The following is a 6,812-nucleotide window of genomic DNA, read 5'->3' as shown; positions in this document are numbered from 1 at the left end:
TGTCCCCAACCCAATTACCCCCATCCTCTCTTCCCCATCCCCTACCCCCCACTCCACTTTGTAGCCCAAGGTATGTTCTCTCCCTCTGCAAGACCAATGCACCACTGTGGTCTTTCTTTCCTTCCTTCTTTCTCTCTTAGCTCCCACTATGAGTGAGCACATGTGGTATTTATCCCTCTGTGCTTTCCTTATTTCACTCAACATGTTTCTCCAGGCTCATCCATATTGTTGTAAGTGGGAGAATTTCATTCTTTTTTATGGGAAGTATTATTCCATGGTGTATATATACCACAGTTTCCTTATCCAATCATCCGTCGGTGGATATTTATGTTGGTTCTATGTCTTGGCTATTATAAACAGAGCTGCAATGAACATGGGAGTGCAGGTATCCCTTCGTCATGATGATTTCCATTCCAGATCCACAGATAGATCTTCCATATGAATAAGAACTTTTAGGAGGGGGCCGGCCCGGTGGTGCACTGCTACAGTGCGCCGCTTGGGAGTGTGGCGACGCTCCGCCGAGGGTTCGGATCCCACATACAGACCAGCCTCTCACTGGCTGAGCGAGGAGCGGGCGCAACACCGAGGGTTGCGATCCCGTTGCTGGTCCCGTATACGAAGTTATACGAAAATCAAAGTCTCTGCAAAAAAAAAGAATAAATACAAAGGTGGTGCACTGCTACAGTGCGCCGCTTGGGAGTGTGGCGACGCTCCGCCGAGGGTTCGGATCCCACATACAGACCAGCCTCTCACTGGCTGAGCGAGGAGCGGGCGCAACACCGAGGGTTGCGATCCCGTTGCTGGTCCCGGTCCAGTACAGGCATGACACTGAGGGTTGCGATCCGTTGCCGGTCACAAAAAAAGACAAAAAAAAGAACTTTTAGGAGGTCCTGTTTTAAACAAAAGGAGCCCATTCCACCTCCCAACCCTCTTCTCCAGCTACAGCTGAGACTATCAAGTGTGGACTCCTAACCCATTCAAAAGCAGCTATTTCATAATACAGCCAAGAATCTGTAACCCAGACATGAACATACACATACACAATAAATGAAAAGGGACAGTCGCATTGTCTCCAGAAACTAAACAGGAAAATAAACAGAGAATGAGAAAGTGAGAGCCAAAGCTAGAAAGAAAAAAACATACAGAGAAACCCTGAGTGGAGACCATAAGAGATCCTAAGAGTCAGGGTTATAAAAATTGTAATGTTTTCTTAGAGGAAGCGATGAGATAATGTTTTTGTTTGGTTTTTGTTTTTAATATACACAGAGAAGAAAGAGCCTATGGATAACAGCAAGCAGAAACAGACAGACATGGTAAGAAAGATGGCATGGGGAGAGCCATTAAGTCATGTCAATGGCAAAGATGTAGGAAGGATACACAGGACTCCTACTGCTATGTTCCCAGTGCAGCAATGTATCCAGAACTAACCTTCTAGACAGGTCATGGTTCTTGCATTTCTGTGAGGTTTTATTTCCCTTGTCCAGGACCATAGTGAATGTTTGTAAGAGTTGTGCTTTTACAGAAGTGTGAAGAACAAGGTGGAAGACAGAAGTGACAGCCAGACTTCATTTAATGTTATGATGGCCTGAACAAAGTAGCACCTTTGTAGGATTCACACATCCAGTCCAGGTGCCTTCTAATTTGCACACTGTGGCCTTACCTTTATTATCCCAATGAAATATTAGAATAAACTCTCCCTTTGCTGACCAACTCTGTTTCCTGAAGTCAAAACAACCCAACTTAAATAGCAAGTTGCTCTACCTCTCCCTCACATGTATAAAAAGTGGGCTCTGTGAGTTCATCTCTAATATTACCTCAAGTGCTATAATCTTCTATTTCCTTTGAGTTTTGTGTAATTTTTTTCAGAACTTAGACCTTGAGACCTCACTCTGATTTTCTATAGACAACTCAATCTTATGTGGATCTGCTCATTCCAGGAAGCATGAGATTTTTATATTTGTATTTTAGACTTATTTTAATTGTGTCCTTTAAAATATATATATATATATGGGTTTTATTTGGTCTGGCTAGTTAGCTCACTTGGGAGAGCATAGTGCTGGTAACACCAAGATCAAAGGTTTGGCTCTCCATACCAGCTAGCTGTCAAAAAATAAATAAACACAATATAATGTAATATATATTAGATCGAGATTGTCATTCTGTGAAGTATAAATGGGACAAAGATAAAATAACCAGTCTCTTCCTTTAAATTGAACATAATCTAAGAAAAAGGCAAAAACAAATAATTATTATAAAGGGAAGGTTATGACAAAGATAAGCACACAGTGTAATGAAAATATATAAGATTGGTGTCAAGCCAAAATCTGGGGTTTAGGGATCAGGAAAAGCTTTCTGGAAAAGACAACATAGAAGTTGATCTGCAAAGAAGATGAGATTGCCAGGTAAGGGAAAAGTTAGAAAGGCATTCTGGGCAAGAGATCAGCTGTGAAAAAGATACAATTATTGAGAGAAAGCAAAGCTTGACAGCAGTGGTGATCAAGTATTTTTAAAATTACAGACCACTTGGGTGGAGTCCAAGAACTTCAACCCTCCTAAGACAACCATTTCTTCTCCCGGAGGAAAAAGTGATTAAAAGTTTGAAGGGACATAAAATAAATGAATTTAAGTAAACTTGTGATATTAACATGTATGAATTATATCAAGGTCAATATATTTGTAATTGTATGTTTAAATAATAATCTACAAACTTTAACCCTGTAAATAATTACACTTACTTTAGCAATATAATGTCCTTATTTTTTTTTCATTTTGCTTTTTCGTATCACTAATACATGTGCGTGACAAGTAAGCAAATAAATAAATAAATAAAATTTAACTTTCATTCCCTGTCTCACAATAGCCCCACAGAGGTTTCAAATATTCATAGTTTCCTGTGTGTCCCTCCAAAGATATTATATGCATTCATAAGCATATATGTTTTCACACATATACACAATTGGTGAACTTTTTTTCCTAGATTTAAAACATATCTTGGACAGCTTTCCAGACTACTTCAATGTATTTTTATCTTTTCAGTTTAATATTTTTTAACTTTATATTTGAGTTGATTTTAGACATAGGAAAGTTGCAAAACTTACAGAGTTTTCTCATATCTCTCACCACTACTTCCATAATGTTAACATCTTACAGAACTATAGCATAATTATCAAAACCAGAAAATAAACATTGTTACAATATCAGTTAAACCACAGACATTATTCTAATTTTAGCAAATTTCCACTAGTGTCCTTTCTCTGTTCCAGGATCCCACATCTCATTTAGTTATTTCTCCTTGGTCTTCCAGCCTGTAATAGTTCCTCAATCTCTCCTTGTTTTTTATGACCTTGACATTTGAAGAGTACCAATCACTTATTTTGTAGAATTTCCCACAATATGGCTTTGTGTAATATTTTCTCATGCTTAGAATAAGAGTGTGCATCTCCTACATGAATAACTCACAGATCTAGGAATGCTTTGAGAAGTGGTTGACTCCAGGGCTGGGAAAAGAAAAATACAAGGTAAGGCTGGAGTACCTGGTGGTATAGAAAGGTAAGAAAATGCTCAAAAAAAGATGAGAGCTTTTTGAGAGAATACAGGAGCCAATGGGTCCTATGACCTAATGGCCAAAAAGTCCTAAAGACCAAAGTTGGATCAATTTGAACAATAAACAATGGTGGTATTGGATTTTAACCTATAAAATAAAATATTCATAAATATATACTGATATAAATAATTGAGTAAATAAATAAATGGGAGAAAGAATGGCTCTTGCAACAAACTTCCACTGAATGAATTAGAAAAGAAGAATAATCAACTTTAGGCAAACACCACAGTAACAACTGTTGTAAACAAGATCCACCAATGGATGCTAAAATTAGTGGGCAAAAGTTTGAGAAGTAGGATTTGCCTATTCTCAAAGTATGTCCTTCTAGAGAACAGAGATTAGAAACAACGGAGAAATTTGGTACACACTAACTTAATCATGCTATTAAGGTAAAAACCACTTGCAATAAGACATATGAATTGCTTGATGAAATGCATGGAGATAAACACAGTATTGTAATCTAAATGTACATCTATACAGTGCAAGTCTCTACACTTCTATCAATGGCCTTTTATATACATTACTTCCAACATGGGTAAGTGTGTCTGGAGTAAATTTTCAGAACTGAATTGCTAGACCAAAACATATAAGTAATGTGTTATGTTAATATCTATAACTAAATTGCCCTCCATACATGTTATACCAATTTACATTCAACACCATGTATTTACCATAGTCTCAGCAGCAGAATGTGTTACTGAACATTTGAAATTTTACAATTGTTATGAGTGATATAATGTTTCAGTACAGTTTTAATTTATATAGGTCTAAATGTATGTTTATGAGCAATTTGTACTTCTTCGTCTGCAAATAATTTGTTCATGTCCATTGTCCATTTCTTTCAATAGAGTCTTTTATCTTTTTATCAATTTATAAAAGTTCTTTATATATTAGGAAGATGGGTTCTTTGTCTGTAATATGACTTGCAGATATCTTACCATATAGAAAACTACTTAAATAGCACATATTCACAGGCAGTGCATACTGGTGAAGAATTGGTGTACAAATAAATTTTGAATAGACAGACTGTGTATATGCTTCCTTTAGCAATAAAATATAAATGTGTTATACCAGAAATGCAATCGAAACTCTCTTAGACAATGGTCTTTGAACAGTCATAAGCCAAAAGTACTACTGATTTGGATGTGTTCACCTGATTCCAGGTGGAATAAAACAGTCCATATAAATAACTAAAACTTATAGTGAAGATAATCAAAGCCAGAATAGAGTAGTTGGAAAACCGCTTCACAACAAGGATGACACATTAATAGAACCTACTCCTCAAAATGTGGACATTCTATCTGCATGTGTACATGTGCAGTAGCAATAAGACTTTGCAATAAAATACTGAATTAGGGCCTTCATAAACTCTAGAATGCATTAATTTTACTTCATGAAAATTTTACCTCATACTTTAATACTCCAAGAGGTCAAAGTAAGCATTATTTAAAATAGGAAGTTTAAAAAATTGTATGTTATTTAAAAGTAAGAAATTAAGAAAGAGTATGCATTTTTAGATCAAGACCTAAGGGAAGGACCTTCACTTACAGCTCACCACTGCATGGAGTTCAGGATTGGAGAAGGGGAAAGGGGCAGATGGAGAGATGAGTCTGGGAGATACACAGGGGCTAGATAGTGCAATGCTTCATAGATCATGCTGAGGAATTTGAAATTTATCTTAGGTGCAAAGAGAGCTATTGAAGTATGTTAAGCAGAATGGATATATGCTTAAGACAAGTGTCTGAACTAAAGCTGTGTCAATGGTAGAGGAACACAGAAAAATGAAGTGAGGCACATTATGGAGGCAGAACTGAAAGGCATTCATCACAGACTGGATTTGAGAAAGTCAAAGATGACTTGAGAAAATGTGTAGATGTTAAACAAAATCAAGATGGAGTAAACAAAATAAAGAGTATATTATACAGTGTGACACTATATTTTGCTCTGAGACAGACAAGAGGATAATTGCAGTTGATGTTTGCTGTATGGTTCAGGAGGCAGGCTGGCCTAGGAGTTAGAAGTGTACATCGGACTGATGTCAGCATCACACCCAGGGACCATGCTGGCCATGGGCAGCCCCCTGCATGCCTCATAGTAGCAGCATGCCCAGTGACCTTGCCAGCCACAGGAAGCTCCCATCAACCTGAATAACAGCAGCAGCATGCCCGAGAAACTCAACAGCCAAAACCTCAGCCCCCACTGCTGCTGCAGTCACTGGTGCCATGTGAGGGGCCTGCCACAGCCACCATCTCAGCCACTATTACTGAAAGAGCTGCTTACTGCCATAGCAGCAGCCACTGCTGCCTTATAGGTGGCCCATGGACCCTCTATGTCACTGACAGAAGGAGAGTCACCAGTGGAGCTAGGGGAAAGAGGTGAGTGAGCAGAGACCCACAACTCAGTGGCCTAACCCACAAAGTGAATTACACTAACAAATGCAGTAGCACACTGCCTTGATCTGGGGAGAGACACACATGGAAATCCCCAAGAGTGCAGAAACCCAGAATACCCAAATAGAGTAATGAAGAAAACTCCCAGTCACTACCAACTCATTCCCAAACCAGGGGAAACAAGGACGCATGAGGAATCTATGCTTGTATAAGAAAGAAAAATCCCACCCAGGGTCACCCATTTAAACTGAGGAGCTCCAGTATACCCCACTGCACCCATCAGGATTTCAGGATGCTAGCTGGGGTACCAACAATCCTTCCCAGGATAACACACCCCAGGCAAAGAGTGACAGGGCACCCAGGCACTTCTCCCAAAGATTCAAGAGGTTGTCCAGTTCCTCAATGAACCAACACAGTGTCACTAACATCAGAAAAGAATCACTAAGTGCTCCAGTGCCTAGGCCACAGAGGCACTCACATGCAAATCCAACACTGAATAAAGCTGAAGTACCCAGACAGAGACTACATTACTGTAGTCTCTGTCTGTAACCAATACTAAAGCATCCCACTCAATAGTCAATATAAAACACATCTACAGGAGGAAGTCTCTTTACTCAAAGCCCTCTCCAGAGTAATAGAAGAAGCAACTGCTCTACCAGATGACCAGACATCAACATAGATAGTGTAAATATATATTTAAAAAAAGAAAAGAAAAGAAAACATGACACCACCACAGGAGTACAATAATTCTCAAGTGCCAGACCCCACAAAGCAGGAAGCCCTTGAAATGTCTGAAAAGGAATTCCAAGCAACAATCT

This window comes from Galeopterus variegatus, unplaced genomic scaffold, assembly GCF_000696425.1.
Source record: "Galeopterus variegatus unplaced genomic scaffold, G_variegatus-3.0.2 Scaffold919, whole genome shotgun sequence".
Lineage (NCBI taxonomy): Eukaryota > Metazoa > Chordata > Mammalia > Dermoptera > Cynocephalidae > Galeopterus > Galeopterus variegatus.
The sequence above is the reverse complement of the archived record's forward strand: the minus strand, read 5'-3'. Positions refer to the sequence as shown.